The following is a 19,471-nucleotide window of genomic DNA, read 5'->3' on the forward strand; positions in this document are numbered from 1 at the left end:
ACAGATAGCTCTGCAATCACGTTAATAGTTGGGGGTAGAGCTAGGTTTGTTTAACTTGCTGGTAATTATCAGGTTGCTATTAGTAGGAGGAACACTTGTAGGCTTTAGGGTAGGATTATTGTTTGGTGTTGGACCCAGTAAATTGAATTTGCCAGGCAGAACAATTGAGCTGGTTATAATTATGCCTCATAAGGACAATAGAATGAGTGGATACCCTATGAAGTCTGTTAGTGGATTTCAAATTATTGTAGACTTCTCAATATGATCCATTCACTCAGACCAAAACATTAACTGATTCTTCAAACACTCCTTTTCCTTGTTACAATACTAATTCTTGTTACCACTAATAATCTCTTCCAATGACTTACTGGCTGAGAAGGATCAGAGATTATGTCCTTCCTGCTCATTGGATGATGGTGAGGATGGCAGATACAAACATGGCAGCACTACAGGCAATTTTGTATAACACCACAGTCGCTCAGGTGTGTCCGACTCTTTGCAACCCCATAGACAGCAGCCCACCAGGCCCCTCAGTCCATGGGATGTTCTAGGCAAGAATCCTGGAGTGGGTTGCCACTGAAGCGACTTAGCAGCAGCAGCAGCAGCAGAACAGGGTTATACAAAACAGGTCCACATCCCCCGGCCCCGCTTTCTCACATCCACGCCCCCGTGCCTTTCATCCCCACACCCACGCAGCACAAGCCAGCAGTCTACCTCCTCTTTGCAGTTAGTCTTTGGGCTTCGCTGAGGTGTTTTGGCCCTGGGGAAGGAAATGGCAACCCACTCCAGGATTCTTGCCTGGAACACCCCATGGACTGAGGGGCCTTGTGGGCTGCCGTCTATGGGGTTGCAAAGAGTCGGACACACCTGAGCGACTGTGGTGTTATACAAAATTGCCTGTAGTGCTGCCGTGTTTGCATCTGCCATCCTCACCACCATCCAATGAGCAGGAAGGACATAATCCCTGATCCTTCTCAGCCAGTAAGTCATTGGAAGAGATTATTAGTGGTAACAAGAATTAGTATTGTAACAAGGAAAAGGAGTGTTTGAAGAATCAGTTAATGTTTTGGTCTGAGTGAATGGATCATATTGAGAAGTCTGTAATTGATCATGTGACAAATAGGGCCATCAGCACACATTATTGAGAAATAATCTGTTTTAGAACTGAATGATAGCTTAAGGGTTTGTAGTGTGATTCATTGCCAGTTTGAGATAATTATCTCTTGGTCTGTATATGTGAATATTATTGTTGGAACTAAACTAATAGTGAAGGCATATGAGATAATTGTACATATAGAGGGTATATGGTGGTTTTATAAATGTTAGTGCTTGTTATTATGATCGATGATATAAATAGTGAGGCTAGAGTGAAAGAGGAAATTTAATTTATTACTTTTATTTGGAATTGCACCAATTAGTTGGTTCCTAACACCAATGGATAAAAGTTTGAAAAAGCCATGCTGTTAGTCAAGGGAGTAGAGAATCAGCAATTCTTATCTACTTCTGTGGTAAATAAGAAGGTATTGTCTTCTCTTACTAGATTCACAATCGAGTGTTTTTTTTGTTTGTTTTTTTTTTCCTAAACTATGTATATAGCGTAGAGGGCCTAGAATAATTTCTAGGTTTAAGGATAGGAGTAGAAGAGGTAGGATGGGTTAAGATATGAGAGCATTTTCTCATATAAAAGACGGAGAGATACTGTTTATGTGGTGAGTGTATTTGCCTCACTGTGTTGTAATGAGTATATAGAAAGCATATAGGGCAGCAATTACTATATGAATTCCTATTAAAATAATTGCAATGTTTGATCACATTGAGAAGGATATTGCTACAGGTAGCTCTCCAATGAAGTTATTAGTTGGGGGTAGAGCTAGGTTTGTTTAACTTGCTGGTAATCATCAGGTTGCTATTAGTAGGAGGAATATTTGTAGGCTTTAGGCTAGGATTGTTGTTTGGCGATGGACCTGGTAATTTGAATTTGCCAGGCAGAACAATACAGAGGATGTAAGACTATGGGCAATTATTAGGGCTCTGGCTCCTATACAACTTCAAGGTGTTCGGGTAAGGATAGCAATATGCTTTGTGGCTGACAGAAGTGTACGCAGTGAGTGATTTTAGGTCTGTCTGGCATAAGCCAATGGAGCTGCTTATAATTATGCCTCACAAGGACAATAGAACGAGTGGATACCCTATGAAGTCTCTTAGAGGGTTTCAAATTATTGTAATTCATAATTCGTACTATACCATAGCATCCAAATTTTAGTAGTGCTGGCAGCAGTGCCAGAACTATGAAGCCTGCAATAGGGGCTTCTTCCAGTGCGTTAGGTAGTCAAAGGTGGAGGCCATAAAATGGTATTTTTACTATAAAGGCAACTATGCATACTAACCGTATGAAAACATTGGATCAAGAGTTGGATGTTGATTGGGCTCAGCATTAGAATATTTTAAGGTCCTACTGTATTTTGAATGTAGACAAATATTCCTAAGGGGGGAGAGAACTTACTAGGGTATAATATAAATAGAGACCTGCATTAAGGTGTTCTGTTTGATTTCCTATTTGGGTAATGATAATGAGTGTTGGAACTAGTGTTCCTCCAAATAGAATATATAAAAGAATTAATTTCATGGCAGTAAATGTTAAAATTAAAGTAATTATAGTATGACTAGCAGTGATAATATTTCTTTTTCTGGTAGAGATTCTTTTAATACTTGGTATTGACTATTAGTATAAGGGGTCATAATCATGTAGTTAAAATCAGTAGTGGTGTCCATAGGGAGTGGGAGAAAACTAGTGAGAAATTGAGGCTGTTATCATTGATTAAGGAGGAGTAGGCTTGTGAGTCTAATTAGTAGGCTATGCGTGGTGGTGTTAATCAAGTTTAACCTGGTGATCAGTTTAGTCGTATTGTTGCTGACCAAAATCTTGGCCTCCTCTGCCTGCTGAAGCTGAATAAAAGAATATGGAGACTGAGTCTGGAGGAAATAGAAAGCTGGTTTCAATTCTCAGCTGGCAGAGAGGGGAACCCAGCAGGCTCATGCATCAAGACCTGTGCCTGCCCCCCTTGAGGAGTCTAGGGGCTCACAGAAGCAAGGGCTCACAGTCAGGAGGCAGTATGATAAACACAGGGGAGAGGACTTTGATTTCTTCCTCTTGCATTTATTCACAGTCGCATCAGTTGAGTTCAGTTGCTCAGTCATGTCTGATTGATGACAGGAAAGACTGAAGGTGGGAGGACAAGGGGACGACAGAAGATGAGATGGTTGGATGGCCTCAGTGACTCAATGGACATGGGTTTGAGTAAACTCCGGGAGTTGGTGATGGACAGGGAGGCCTGGTAGGCTGCAGTCCATGGGGTCGTGAAGAGTCGGACACGACTGAGCAACTGAACTGAACTGAAACCACTCCAGTAGATTCTTCCATGTGTGTAGCCCAGAGCGTTCTGCCTGAGGGAGCTGAGATCACACAGGTAAAACGTGTAACAGCTCACAGGGTGCTCAGGACTGTGGAACTGACAGCCGTTCCTGGGCAGCCAGGAACCTGAGCAGAGATGAGAGCCTTGCCTCCACGTGGTCCCAGGGAGAAGGAAGCTGATCGGCCTGCTGGCCTGTCCGAGCCACTGCTGGGAGGTTCCTGTCTACCCTGACCACTGGAGCGGCCCAGGGGGCCCACCCTCTCAGGCCCCAATGAGCCCCTGCTCCACACCCATGGGGAGAGTCCTTCCAGGCAGTCGTGACAGTAATATTTGGTGGAAATCAGCAGAAAGGGCGTGAGGGCAGCTGGGACCTTCCTTCACCGAGGACATGACATCACCAGGTACACTGAGGTCATGCAGGTGGCGGGGAGGCTGTTTCAGATGGTGGTCTGTGCTGAGAAGGACACAGGACACGGGGAGGCAGGGGCTGATGGGCGGCAATTCCAGAGCTAAGATGATCTCAATGGGGACCCAGGTTCCCCCTCCTACAGTCTAGAAGCCATCAAACTGAAGCCACTCCTCATGGTGAACCTTCAGGAAACTCAGGAAAGAAAAGAATACCTGCTTTCCAGCAGCCATCAGACTGCAGCCACTCCCCACTGTGATCCCCGAGGAAACTCAGGAAGGAGAAGACACGATGCTGGTCCCAGGTGGTAAGGTGTGTATCAAAGGGGATAATTTCAGTGAGATGGCTGCTGCATCTTCCCACACATGGAAAAGGGCTAAATTCCTTAACTTTAGATGCTGTCCCCTGGTTTTGAAGTCCTAAAAGATTTGTACTGAATAAAACAACTCTCAAGACCTGTAATATAATATTATTATGTCTATACATAAGAAGTAGAGACTTTCCAAAGAACAACAAAGACAAATCTCTACATTCAGAACATTGGCACCAGTGGTGGGCACTCCCCAAAAGATGCAACTAGTGGAGCAATTAGAACACTCATCACCCCTTTTCCCAAAAGATTGGGGAATGGATGCTGACACTGGGAATTGTTACAGGGAAGAACAAAATCTGACTCCATGTTGAATGTTTTACTCTAACCTTTGCTTGCTGTTGGTCTGTTTGCTACAGGGATGCTATCCATACATAATGGCCTGCCTCAGGAAACCCCGCCCCTCTGCCTCTGTCCAGGACCTGGCCACCTGTGGATGGCTACAGCAGGGAGAAAGTAACACATATCCCTCCGAGACTGGCCATTCCAGGTGATATTTGCCAGATTAATGGCCTTTTTAGTGAATTTCCTCAGCTCCCAGCTCTGTGTTCTATAAAAGACACTGGCATCCATACCCTGACAAGATGGTTTCTTCGAGATATTAGTCTGCTGTCTTCTCAATCCACCAGCTTTCCGAGTAAAGTCATCTTCCTTGCCTCAGCACCTCGCCTCTGATTTATCGCCCTGTTGTGAGGCGTGCAGAGCGAGCTTGGACTTGGTAACAACCACACATGCATTGCAGTCAAAAAATCAAAACATAAAATGGAAGCGATATTGTGACAGATTCAATAAAGACTCTGAAAATGGACCATATAAAAATATCTGGAACCAAAAACCAAAAGGAACTCAGTGGTTGTCTGAAATATTTAGAAATGAGTTCGTGCCCCTCTTGCCCGTACCCCCTGAAGCCACACTGGACATTTAGGCCGTGTCCATTCAGGACACCATCTCCAGACCCCACCTGGAGGTGTTCTGCCCCCAATTCCCACCTGGGTCTCAGGAGGTTGCATGGACACACCCTGGGGGTTTTCCTCACTGGTCCAGGGGAGCGTCACACCAGCCACCCTGTCTCCCTGCCAATAATAAATAAGGAGGATTGTCGGCACCTGGGTGAGTGATGCTGTGGGCACCCGGACTGCCTCGTCCTTGCGAGATTTGGTGTAAAGACAATGCAGAAGGGGAACCAGCCAAGAGGGATCCAGGCAGCAGTTGTGAGACCCAAGACTCACTCTCCCCACCCTGCTCTGACTTTTGGGAACTGGCCTTTGTCATTCTCTGGGCAGGAGGTGGGAAAGACAACCCGGTCTCTCTTCCACCTCCTGAGACCCAGGTGGGCACTGGGGGCAGCAGCACCTCCACCCGGGGTCCAGAGAGGGTGTCCTGAGTGCACATGGCCTAACCGTTCAGTGAGGCCGGCCCTCGTCCACAGTGCACTGACCTGCTGCAGGGTCTCGGGTTCCCTGGCATCCAGCTCCCACATCGCCAACCCCAGCTTGGTGTCTTGGGGGCCCCTCACTGGCGGGCACCCAGCAGGTGAAAGCTGCATGCCCAGCGAGAAGGAGGAGAAGCCAGTGGGGCAGGGGTCCAGTTTGGAGTGTCCCAGGCCCCTCTGCTCCCCCAGGAACACCCAGCCCCGCCTGCCTTGGCCTTGCTCCTCTTTAGTGTCTGTCTTTGTGGCTGATGTTCCCAAACACCTTCCTCTGGAAGAGAAGGCTCCATGACCATGGAAGGGGTGGAGGTGAGGAGGTGCTGTATCCCTAAACCCAGAGAGCTTCAGAACTAACTCCCCTGAGCCCTGAACGTACTGCCTGTTACGTCTGTACCAACCGAGGCCAAGATCCAGGCAGATTCTCTGTGGAAACACTTTTCTGTCCAACAAGAGAGGTCTTGTTAACCCACAGCTGAACCCTGAGACGTGGGATGTGCTGTAACTGTGGAGACTGCAGGGAAGGTGTTTGAGAGGCTTCTTCCCGGGCGGCTCCCCGAGGCCCCTGGAATTACTGGGCCCAGAGGTGGAGCACTCGCGCTTCTCTCCTCACTGCAGACCAAACGGTGCCCCCAACCACACAGCCCTCCTCCTCTGCCTCCCTGAGTTCAACAGAAACCCCCAGGTCACAAGGCCAAAGCGCAGTCTCCTTGGTGAGCAGAGCAGAGGCCGGTGGGAAGGGGGCTGGATGCTGAAAGCATCTTTGTAGAAGAAAAACACGGACGTGTGTTCCCATGTGTGGTGGCCAGATGCTGCAGTAATTGATGTTCCCCACACATTTATGGGTGGGTTTTAGTTTGTGTATTTTATAAATTTCTTTTTTTTTAACAGCTGCATATTATGAGAAAATTTTTGCAATCAACCATGAGCACTTGCAAAATAAGATCTTTTTTTTTTTTTTTTTCCTAAAATGTTGCAGTTTTCTATGGAGACAGATGAACCGCCTCCTACTTTTAAGTATTCATTTGATTGGCTGTGCTGGGTCTTAGCTGTGGCAAGCAGGAGCTTCAGTTGCAGCATGTGGGAAATAGTGACCTGAGAAGGGATTGAACGTGGCTCCCTGTGTTGGGAGCTCAGAGTCCTAGCCTCTGGATCAGCAGAGAATGTTGTGAAGTCCTACTTTAAAAAAGGTTATTTATTTATTTTTGGCTTGCAGAAAACATGCAGAGAACAAATTCTGTAAAGCAATTATCCTTCTGTTAAAAAATAAAAAAAGATTAAAGAAAAACACAAAGGACAGCAAGGTGGGGCTTGCATTCTCAGCCAGCCTCTGCCAGATTACGCCTGTGCTTACGCATCAGACCAAAATGCTGGTTCTCCCACCTCGTATCACAGTTGAGATTAGAGACACGAAGAGGTTGAGCATCTTGCCCCAGCTCACATAGCTGCTGAGGGCAGGGCTGAGAACTGGACCCCTGTGGTCGACTCTGGAGTCCAGATGCTGTGATGACCCTGAGGGAGCAGCAGAGACCAGACGGCCCATGATGAGCCAGGTGCGCACACACACACACGTGCACGTGGACTTCACCTTTGTAGCTACAGAAGTCAGAGGGAACCAGAGGGCTACCAGCAGAGGGCAAAGGAGAGTCGAGGTCTATAAGGAGGAGAGGGGGCAAGTCCCAGGAGGCCAGGGAACCCCTTTCCTGGTGAGTCTGTCTCAAACCCTTCATTCCTCTCCCTGGACACAGGAACTGACTGTCCAGTGACCTAACTGACTTGGCTACAGAATGATGCCTTCCCAGGGGATCAGCTATGACTGGACTCCACTGTGGTCAGTGATAAGGGGGAAATGAGTACATAGTCTGGGCTTCAGATTTGTTTGGAGACAAAATTTATTAGAAAAGGAGTACTAAAAAACCACGAAGGCCCTTGGCATGAACATCTCCAGAACACTTAAGAAACCCTCTGCTGTTTATCCACCTCCTCTCTTGTCACGAAAGTGGAAGGTCTATTTAACAAGTAACTCTGTGCTTATCACACTCTTTCTTTAAAATATTTATCATATATTTCTGTATTCGGCTGTGCTGTGTCTTAGTTGCAGCCTGTAGGAGCTAGTTCCCCAATCAGGTATTGAACAAGGGTCTCTGCATTGGAGTCTTGACCCCTGCACCACCTGGGAAGTCTCTCCTCATACTCCTGGGGACAGTAATGGGTCACAGGCCTCCTCTGAGGCCCCCTTAGAGCTGAGGCTTGGGGTGGCTGCAGTAATCCTCCTGTGGCTAAGGTGTGGTATTTTGGTCATGACTCACACTCCTTGCAAACATAGGGCTTCTACCCTGTGTGTGTCCTCTGGTGTCTGATGAGGACGGACTTCTGACTGAAGCTTCACACACACTCCCCGCAAACATAAGGCTTCTACCCTGTGTGTGTCCTCTGGCGTCTGATGAGATGGGTCTTCTGACTAAAGCTTCGCCCACACTCCCTACAAACATAGGGCTTCTACCCTGTGTGTGTCCTCTGGTGTCTGATGAGTGCTGACTTTTGACAGAAGCTTCGACCACACTCCCCGCAAATATAGGGCTTCTCCCCTGTGTGTGTTCTCTGGTGTCTGATGAAATCTGACTTCTGACTGAAGCTTCACCCACACTCCCTGCAAACATAGGGCTTCTCCCCTGTGTGTGTCCTCTGGTGTCTGATGAGGACGGACTTGTGACTGAAGCTTTGCCCACACTCCCCACAAACATAGGGCTTCTCCCCTGTGTGTGTCCTCTGTTGGATGATGAAATCTGACTTCTGACTGAAGCTTCACCCACAATCCCCACAAACATATGGCTTCTCCCCTGTGTGTGTCCTCTGGTGTCTGATGAGGAGGGAATTCTGACTGAAGCTATGCACACATATCCTGGAAACATAGGGCTTCTCCCCTGTGTGTGTCCTCTGGTGTCTGATGAGGGCTGACTTCTGACGGAAGCTTCGCCCACACTCCCCACAAACATAGGGCTTCTCCCCTGTGTGTGTCCTCTGGTGTCTGATGAAATCTGACTTCTGACTGAAGCTTTGCCCACACTCCCCGCAAACATAGGGCTTCTCCACTGTGTGTGTCCTCTCATGTGTGCTGAGACTTGACCTGTCCTTGGAGCCTTGCCCACACTCTCCGTATTGGAACCTCATAATCCTCGAGACCTCTGGCCCCATGAGAAATGTGCCTGTGTCCTCTGGATTCAGTTTCTGGCTTATGCTGGGCTCGTCTTTCATTCTCTCATGCACCCCAGAACCCCCCATTTGTCCTCTGGTTGAGTAGGAAGAGGCCCTTGATATCCTCTTCAGCCTTACTCTTTTCAGCAATTGTTGGTGCCTGTCCTTGGCCTCCTGACCCTCAGGTTTGTCACTCGGGCTGTGTGGATCTGTGTATCACTGATTTTGATTGCCTGGGCAGAGATCCTCTGGTTGGAGGAGGTCTCTTTCAGATGGTCTCAGGAGGGGCTGAGAGAGGTGACTGCATTGGGTGTGTTAGCAGAGGAATTTCTGACTGGAGAAGGCCAGAGAGCAGGAGGCACATGGGTGGATCTTGGGCTTCGGTTCTGCTGAAAGAGGAAGCTTTTGGTCAGGTAGCTGGTTTGCCGTGGTCAGGCGTGCCTCACTAATTATCTAAGCATTGACAGTGCATAATTTGTCTCTCATCGAGTGTGTCTTTATAGTCCACGTTTCCACTCCACTCTTATTCTCTACATCTACAGAAATCCAGGAAGTTGGTGTCAGGGGCCTTTTCTACATATGACCCAGATAGGGACCTTCCAGCAGCATCAGAGGCAGCATCTCTCCTGATAGAGGTGGATCTGTAGGGACTTTCCCTGCGGGTAATGGTCTGAAAAGTCACGTCACAGTGGCCACAGGTATTTACCCTACTGAGAGATAAGACTTGATGACTTAGGTGAAATCTCCTGAATGGCTCCCTGTGAGGAGAAAGGGTCTATTAAGTTAGGGGCGCCTGACCTGGAGTTCTCTGCATATGGGAGGCAGCACAGGGGGTGGTTACACCAGGTGTGGGTAATCTGACTTTGTGGCTCCTTGTTCAAAGAGCAGCCTTTGTGCCGATCTCTGCAGGAAGTGGGTTTGAAACTGAACGAGGCCCAGGTCTCACTGACTACAGTTCTCTGGCGCCTGCTGCCCAAACAGGTTCACAAATTTCTCCTCTCTCAGTTTCCCATAGATAATAAAATAAAGGCATATCCTTTCTCAAGCCTCACCAGTACTCATACCTCATTTATTACATTCAGGCTTAGTCCATTTAACGTGCACTAGGAAGCCCTATTTAAAAATACATCTCCAGCCAGACTCTTCACATCCTCACTCGAAAGCATCTTCAGCCAGCCCACTCTCCCCTCATGTCTGGCAATGAACTGACCTCTGAGGGGACTCCCCGCTGATGTCTCGTCCCCAAAATGAACCAAAGCATCGTCTTAGCACAGAGAACATGATGCTTGCAGGTGAAAGACATATGGTTGTTCTGTGTCACCCAGGAGGACCCCTGGTGCCTGCACGTGGACACAGACCCTGAGGCTTCCGTGTCCCATACAGCCTCCTTCCTCTCCCTCTGTGCTTCCTCCTGAGATTCCTGGCATGGCCTCTCTTCCCGGCCCTGAGGCTGCAGCACTGGCTGCTCCCCTGCCTGGAATCCTTTCCCGCAGGTGTTATCTCTGCCCAGACCCTGCTGCACCATCATGCACCACACCCCACCCTCTGCACGCTGACCCGAGGCACGTTCCCTGCACTGGTTTTCCTCAGAGCACCAGCCCCTGTCTGGTACGAAGCCCCTGCTGACCCAGGGCCGTTGTTCTGTCTGTTTCAGTGCGTGGAGCCCTGTCTGACATAGAGTATGAACTCACATGACAATAAACTGGAACAGTAACTGAATGCACATCACTGTACATGTGTCGCGTACATATGGGAGGAAATGAGGAAGAAACAGGTAAAGGACAGAGTGCTGCTAGGTGCTAGAAATGTTGCTTTTTGCTTCTCAGCCTTTCAGCAGAAGGTGATATTACACATTTTTTTGCATGAAATAGTAAAAATTAGAACTAGTATTTTTAATATAAAAATTTTTCCTAACAATCATATGAAAAGAATCAAATTCTGAGGCATTTATTTGCAACCCTACTGACTTTGGACTGGATTGTACTCTGCTTCGAAATTGGACCACGGAGGCTCGGAGGATGGGGTCCAGTGCTGGAAGAGGGGTAACAGTCACCTCTCCCGGTCATGAGCTCACTCTTCCCCCTGCTGTTCCGTTTGATGCCAAGGTCCTGACCATACTCGTCCCCGTACCAGACCAGCAGCTCACAGCCCGGCCTGACCACCTGGCAGGTTCGGTAGAAGATCTGCCCATGATACTGGAAGGCCACCAGGTTCTGCACCTCATCATCCCGAGCACAGTTCACATACCTGGGGTCGAGACCGGGAAAGGGAAAGAAACCTCAGGTGCTGAGTGCCCTCCACTCTCCGACCATGCCCAGCTCCTTGCCTTCTGCCTCTGAGGCCGCCCCTCATGTGGACCTTCTGTTCACACCTTTAACCAGGCCATGTGAATTCCCATGCTTTTCTCTCCTTACCTAATTAGCCATTTCTCCAGAGCCCAGTTCCAGACTCATCTCTACTTGGACTGTCCGTGAGGCTGGTGACCTCCAGCTCCTCTAAACTCTGAATTAAGTTCTCTTCCATCTGCAGGACTTAGTGCTCCTTGGCTGACACACAGCCCTCAGCACTCACCCCAGCCTGCTTTCTCTCCCGAGGCTTTCTCCTATCTCCCCACGTGTATCCAGGGTCCTATTTCCCTGCCCACCCCCTCCCACGGAAAGTTGGAGAGAGTTCTGGTATAGCTTGAGACATGGAACATTAATAGTTTGTTCACTGTCTGCCTGCCCTGATGAAAGGGAGGCCCTCAGAAAATGGCCCCGCCTAGGGCCGTCCTGCCTCCCATTCCTTCTGAGGCCTCAGGGCCCACTTCTCACTGCAACCAAGCCTGAAGAGGTTGTTGCCCACATAGAGTCAAGGTCTCCTGTATTAGGTTTTCCTGTTGCTGTGCAGTTACTCAAAGAGAAAAAAATAAGGTTACTCTTCCTAAAATCAATTGGCTAATGTCTGTTTGCAGTATGTTCTCCAAAAGGACAGACATGGGTTGTGTGATCTGCTTCAGTAACGAAGTTCACTGTCTAAACTGAAACATAAAGTGCATGGTAAGTGTCCTTTAAGTGAGTTAAAGTGTCCCTGGTGAATCTAGACTCCTCAAGTTGTTTTCAAGTCCACCAGTTTTGTTCAGCATATAGACTTGTATCTTGATGGCACATGCCATATTTTTATTTGCTTCTTTCTAGTGTCTTTTGAAATGAAAGAGCATGATATGGAGGGAAAAGAGGAAAGAAGATGTGAAAGCTGTTGAGGGAGCCGGGTTGAGAAGGAAAGGGGCGTGGGATTGAGGGAGTCTCAATGTCTACACACTGCAGACTCACTGCACTCACCTCATCCAGTTGGCCCAAGACGTGTCCTTACAACCCACATAGTCATAGCCGTTCATCCCTTTGGTGATCTGAGTGTCAGAAAAAGAGTTATAAGCTTTCCTCTTTATTTTATTTGTTTTTTGGTAGGAAGATATAGAAGAGCTATTTCCCTCTGTAGTCATTGGTCCTTTTCAGCCTATATGGATTCAACTGCCAGTCGGACAACATGGTAAGCCCCTTACTCATCATTCCAAGTCTGATTCCTTGGCTCATTGAAGACAAGGGCTCCACAAGGGAGGAGTCACTTCTGTGTATCTCTATACTGTGTTCCCACCTCTCTTCTGACCTTTAGATAGAGGTCCTGAGTGTCTCTACACTGTGGTCCCACCTCTCCTCTGACCTTTAGATGGAAGTCTTCTGTTGACCCCCAGGGCACACAGTACCCAGGGCTGACTGTGTCATTGCCGACCGGGTTATCACCATCTGCGTCCTCGCATGTAGACATGAAGTAACCCCCACCACACACAAGCGGTTAGAGGCCAGAGGACAGGGAAACGGGTGCTTCTCACCTGCCAGGCATATCCACTCTTGGCAGCCTCTTCATCGTCTGTGATCTTGCCCTCATAGGGCCCAAAGTGCAGTACCAGTGGCAGATCAGACGCCGCATTCCACACTCCAAGCCCAGCGTCAGGGATGCCCGACAGTCTGATGCTTAACCCAGGGGGCAGCATGAGGGCTGAGCGGTTGGCATGCCGCTTTTCCACTGCACAGCCCTTTACAAAGGTTGGGGGCCAATGGGCAGCACAGCTGTCGATGAAGAAGTTCTGACACTCCTCACAATCTGGAGGTGAGAACAGTGATGAGAGGAGGTATCGTGTTGTTGCTGGTTGTAACGCCCTTCAGAAAGAACTGGGGCATTCATGGCATTTGGCCTCGATCCTGCACCCCAAGTCATAGAGGAAGGGGATGGCCGGGGGACCAAATAATGAGGTAGGGTTAGTGGACCAAGGCACCATAACCCCTTCTCCCTGAGTGGGCCACCGGGGTCACTCACAGAGGGTTGGCTGACCTCTTGGTATATGTGGCCCTTTCTTTCTCGTAAACTGTACCTCTTCACTCCAGTCTCTTTTCTTCTGAGTTCTAAGATGGAGAACAGAAGCTAAGCAAGGCCAGTGGGGTCTGGGGAGTTAGTCCCTGTTTTATTGGTAAGTGTGAGATCTCCTACCGTCCATCTATACATTCTGTTAAAACTTTCTTACATGTATTTTTCAAACTTTTACTTTTGTAATTTTATTTTTTTAATGATACATTATTTATTTCTTCTCCACGCTGCATGGCTTGTGGGATCTTAGTTCCCTGACCAGGAATGGAACCCACACCTCCTGCAGTGGAAGCATGGAGTCTTAACCGCTTCACCACCAGGAAGTCCATTCTCTATACTTTGCTTCTTGTCCCTTTAACTACAGATTCAGGAGACTGAGGCTCCACTGACCACAGATGCCCAGTTCAGTGATAGCTTCCTGCACTTCCTGTTAGTAGGTTTAACTTCCCCACCTTCTTACTTAAGAAATAGTTCACCGACACATCTACTCAGAAAATATATGTTAAGGGAACATGACACGTAAGGTACTGAGCAGAGGTCTGGGCATAAACACTAATAAAGCTCGGTTCCCATCATCACAGCTGGGTTTATTGAACTACTTGTAGGTGTCAGACTTTTGCATTTAATGTAAGGCTTTCAAGCACTGTATGAGTTATGTATCCTTATCTTCACTTTACATATAGCAATCAGGACATCAGAAAATGTATAAGATTTTCCCAAGGCCCCAGTGCTAACTTCATGTCTCATATCAGTCCATCTTAACCCATGCCTACCCAAAATCCATGCCACACACCTAGGCCATACTTATTAGTTTTTCTACAGGGATTAGAGGAACTAATTAAAGGAACTCCCCAAAGTTTCTCTTACCGACTTTTTGTCTGGGGTGCTGTCCAGGGGTCCTTGCTTTTCTGTGATGGGGCACTGGTTTCTGAGCCTGCTTGGAGCCACTTGTTTTCAGCAATTTTGCTACTCCCGGCTATTCCTTCAAACTAGATTCCTTACTTAATGGTGCCCTGGACATTCTCTTCCATGTGAGTAAAAGACAACATGCATTTCTTTAGTTCTTTAGGACTTTATGAAGTGTTTTCACATGCATGTTTTAGTTAATACTTTGACAATTCTTGGAAATAACTGATTTGGGGGCGGGAGGTGCGGCTGAACACTGGAATGTAACAAAAGGACCTAGGTGGATAGTGAATCAAAACTAGAATTCACATCTTAATGTTATTCCCCTTCAATTTTCTGCATAAAAATGAGAGCAAGGCAGGGAGAATAGCTGGAGGTCAGGGAAAGAAGAGGGTAAGTGCTCGTAGAGAGATCTGTGGGGGTTGTATTAATTACTGGCACTTTGATGGACAAGGAAGTATGGAAAATTACAGAGGGGACAAAACACATCTGGAAAATAACGTGAGAAATCAGTGAGATTAAGAAGAGAAAAGACGACCGGCAGAAACACTTTTAGACAATAAAGAAAATGAGATGAAAGTTGCAGGTTGCCATGGCCTAGAGACAATGTTTGGAATTAAAGTAGCTGGTCTCATCAGTTCTCCTTGAACAAGACTGTATCATGAGCTAGTTCTACTCAGTTTGCTGATCCATTCATTGGTATACAGGCTAATTCTTAATATTATAGTAGACATGAAATTTAATAACTTACAACAAATTGTTGTGTGAACTACTTAATACAGTAAGAACGTGAGCGTACATCCCTGGTATCAATTTATACCCTAAACTGCATCTATATTTGAAGTCTACCTCACAGATACTATCTTCAGCATCCTTTGACCTTTCTACTCCTAGATGAATGCTTAAGTGTGGAGTCACTCATTCACAAAACATTCAGGGGGCCCTCAAGGGCTTTGAGCTGGGCCTGGACTTCTGAGAATGAATGGGTGTGGGCTAGCCTCCCAAAGCTCACAACACAGGGGCAGGCTAAACAAATGATTCCAAACAGGAGAGTTGCCTATTAGAGCTCCGAGGAGGAGCTGTTCCTCGCTCCTACAGGAATGAGCATTTGAAATGATGTCCAGATGATGAGTTTCTACTCAAAAGTGGGTAATCTATGTGAAGTCCTTCTGTTATTTTCTTATTTGTTGCTTTTCAGTCATAAACCTGAGGCTTCTCAGGGTTGCAAGTTGCTTCCTCTTATTGGAGTGGGAGGCTCTGAGGTAGGGATCCTGTCTCCTTCTTCACCTTGGACCATCCACTCTACAAACTGCCCAGCATGTCCTTAAGCATCCCTTAGTCAGATGTCTTAGCATATCCCTCCCTAGCACAGCACAAAAGAACTGAGGTTGAAAACATCTCTCAGATGAATGATATAAAGATGTATGAATCAGCTTCATAGAACTATGGAAGTTTTAATCAGTTTGTAAGTGGTTTAGAGAACGTGCATTGGTTTAGATTGCACTACCAGTGATACTGTGATCTCAGGCATATAATCAAACGTTTTTTACCTCATTTTTGGGATCTATAATGGTGATAGCTATATACCTACTTATAGGTACTGTAGGATTGATTTAAGGTTTAAGTAAGTTTATTCACATAAAACGCTTGAAGTCTGAAATATTATGAAAATAATGAAAATAATGTAACAACAGAACCTCCTGCTACTGCTGTTTTTCTTACTAACTGTAAAGATGGTGATGATATCAGGCAGTGTGCTAAAGATCCAGGGCAGGAAGGCAGCCGTCTCCAGGATCTCTGTGTTTCCTCCTATTCTCACCTGTGACTGGATCCATGAGGAGGATATTTTGGCAACAGGATTTGGGAAATACTCACCTTCTGGTGTTTACTGTGCTCTACTCTGAAGACCATCGAAGAAGGTTTACCTGAAAAGTGATGAGAATCAGTGTTTTGGTTGGGAAATGTTTCCAAACTCTGCGTATTCTAATTAAGGACACATAATTCTAAGCCAGAGAGTGACAAAGACAATGATTACCAAAGGAGGAATGGAAGATTATTTCTGTATCATCACCTCCCATGGCTCCACTGGGAGCATTACATAATTTTCTTAAAATTAAAAAAAAATATGAAACTTCATCTGTGCCTCATCTGATGTTCATAAAGTATCTAATAAATTTACTAGTCTTTCATGGCAAAAGCACTCATCAATGTAGAAATATGAGGAAGTTACTACAATATAATAAAGGTCATATATTGAAAGTCTACCTCTAACATCCTAGTCATCAGTGAAAAGCTAAAAACTTCTATGATCAAGAAAAAAAGCCAAGGATGCCCATTATCAACAATTCTGTTCACCATAATATTAGAACTCCTAGCCAGGGCTTTAGGTTAGAAATGGAAACAAAAGGCTTCCATTTGGAAAGAAAGAAGTAAAATTATGTCTGTTCACAGGGGCATGGTTTTATGTGCAGAAATATCTTTAAATCCACACACACAAAAATCCTGCACAGAAAGTTGCACGGTACAAAATCAACATTCAAATATCTTTCCGTGCATGAAGAATGACCATTACAGAAAGGAAAGTAAGAAAACAATCCTATTTATTTTTTAAAAGCTATATTCAAGAGCTAAATTTAAAAAATATATATTTATTTTTATTTATTTGTTTGTGCCAGGCCTTTGTTGTGGCATGTGGATTCTAGTTCCCTGACTAGGGACTGAACACAACTTCTCTGCACTGGGAGTGTGGAGTCTTAGACACTGGACAAATAATCTTATTTATAATAGCATTTAAAAGAATGAAGTAAATAAGAATAAACTCAAGGAGATGAAAGACTTATATGTTGAAAACTACAAAATAATGCTGAAAGGAATCTGACATAAATAAATAGACAGATGTCTCATGTTTATGGATTTGGAGGCTTAATATTATTAAGCTGTTCATACTACGCAAAGCAATTTAAAGATTCAATGCAATTCCTATTAAAATCCCAATGGAATTTTTTTCAGATATAGAAAATCCATCCAACAGTTAACACGGAATCTCAGAGCACCCCAAAAAGGCAAAGCAATCTTAGAAAGAACAGCAAAGCTGGAGGCCTCTGATTTCCGAATATACTACAAAGGTACAGGAACCAAAAGAGTGTAGATTTGGCAAAAAAATGTATCCTTAGTCGCTCAGTCTTCTTGACTTTTTGTGACCTTTTGGACAGTAGCTCAACAGGCTCCTCTGTCCAGGGGATTTCTCAGGCAACAACACTGGACAGGGTTGCCATTTCCTTCTCCAGGGGATCTTCTTAACCCATGGAGTGAACCCGCATCTCCTGTGTCTCCTGCACTGAAGGCAGATTCTTCACCTGCTGAGCCACTGAGGAAGCTGACTGGTGTAAAGACAGATATGTCAATCAATGGAACAGAATAGACAGCCAGAAATAAACTCTTGGGTACCTGGTCTAATGATCTTCATCTCGGGTGTCAAGATAATGGGGAAAGTTTAATCCCTGTAATGAATGGTGCTGGGGAAACAAAATAACCATATGCAAAATAATGAACCTCTTACATCTTGAAGAAAAATCAATTCAGAATGGATTAAAGACCTAAATGCAAGACTTGATAAGACTCTTAGAAGACAACAAGGGTGAAGCTTCAGGACATTGAATCAGCAATGATTTCTCAGATATGGAACCAAGTGCACAAGTATTAGTAACAAAGTACAAATAGACGAATGAGATTAATCTTAAAACCTCTGTGCAGCAAAGGACACTGAACAGAGTTGAAAAGGACGCCTACAGGATGGTAGAAAATATTTGTAAAATATGCATCTGATAAGTGGTTACTAAGCATACACCAGTATGAAGGGTACCTATAAGCCCAGAAGAAAACCTGATTGACCATGATGGCACCTTGATATCAACTTTCCATGCTCCAGCCTTGTAAGAAAACAAATTTCTGTGGTGTAAGGAATGCAGTCTGTTTTGTTATGGCAGTCTGAGCTGACTAACAGTGAGAGAAGGAATTGAATAGACATTTCTCCAGAGAAAATACACAAATGGCCAACAAACATATGAAAAGATACTCAATATTACTAACCAATAGGGAAATACAAATTGAAACCTTCTGTGATGGGCAATATGTCTAAGAAGACAATAGCAAGCGTGGTAAGGATATGGAGAAATTGGAACACTTATACACTATTGTTGGCAATATAAAATGTTGCAAGCTTTCTAGAAAACAGTATGGAGTTTTCACAGAAAATTAGAACTGCTGTATGATCTAGCAATCCCACTCAAGGGTGTATTTCCTTTATTGAATAAATAGTGGGCACATGTATGGTCATTTCCGCATTATTCCCAATTGGCAAGATGTGTAAGCAATCTAAATGATCATTGGTGGATAAAAGATAAAGATCATATATAAGATATATGTTAGGGCTATTATATCCACATGCACACAATGGAATGTTTTGAAGCCTTAAAAATGAATTCTGTCAATTGCTACATCATGGATGGCCCTTGATGATAATATACTAAGTGAAATGAACCAATCAAAAAAGACAAATATTGCCTGATTCCACTTCGATGAGGTATCTAAATTAATCAAATCCATAGAAACAGAAAATATAATCGTGGTTGCCAAGGGCTGTGAGGAGGAACGGTTGGAGAATTGTTACTCAGTGGGTTAGGACTTCAGTTATGCAAGATGTAACATTTCTACAGATTTGTTGTACATCAATGTGTATATATATCCCCGGTGGCTCAGTGGTAAAAAAATCCACCTCCAATGCAGGAGATGCAACAGATGCAGGCCCAATCCCTGGGTTGGGAAGATCACCTGGAGCAGGAGATGGCAACCCACTCCAGGATTCTTGCCTAGAGAATCCCACGGACAGAGGAGCCTGGTGGGCTACAGTCTATGAGTACGCAGAGTCAGACATGACTGAGTGATTAGCACTATGGTCACTAACACTAACGTGCACATAGTTAGCAACAATGTGCCATACAGTCAGAAATTGTTAAAAAGGTAAATCAAGATGTGTAGGTATATGGTAAACCGAGGTGTATGTATTCCCTATGAAGAATCTCTCCTTATGTCAAAACCTTTGCAGACAACCAAATGTTTGCTTTTCATGTCCCTTTCACTAGTTTTAATAACCTCACGGAACAGAGGGACTTCCCTGGTGCACAGTGGATGAGCATCTGCCTGCCAATGCAGAGGACACAGGTTTGATGGCTGGCCCAGGGAGATGCCACATTCTGCGGGGCAGCTAAGCCTGTATGTCACAAACTATAGAGCCTGTACATGCTCTGCAACAAGAAGACACTCACAGGAACCAGAGAAAGCCCATGGACAGCAAT

At 45.5% G+C, this 19,471-nt stretch overlaps 1 pseudogene; it reads right to left on the minus strand.

The window, feature by feature from the left end:
* The window catches only part of LOC133052983 (histone-lysine N-methyltransferase PRDM9-like), a 77,868-nt pseudogene extending 60,285 nt beyond the window's left edge, over window positions 1–17,583 (minus strand).
* Between the last annotated feature and the right edge of the window lie 1,888 nt (window positions 17,584–19,471).

The sequence above is a fragment of the Dama dama genome, chromosome X (genome assembly GCF_033118175.1).
Source record: "Dama dama isolate Ldn47 chromosome X, ASM3311817v1, whole genome shotgun sequence".
Classification (NCBI taxonomy): domain Eukaryota; kingdom Metazoa; phylum Chordata; class Mammalia; order Artiodactyla; family Cervidae; genus Dama; species Dama dama.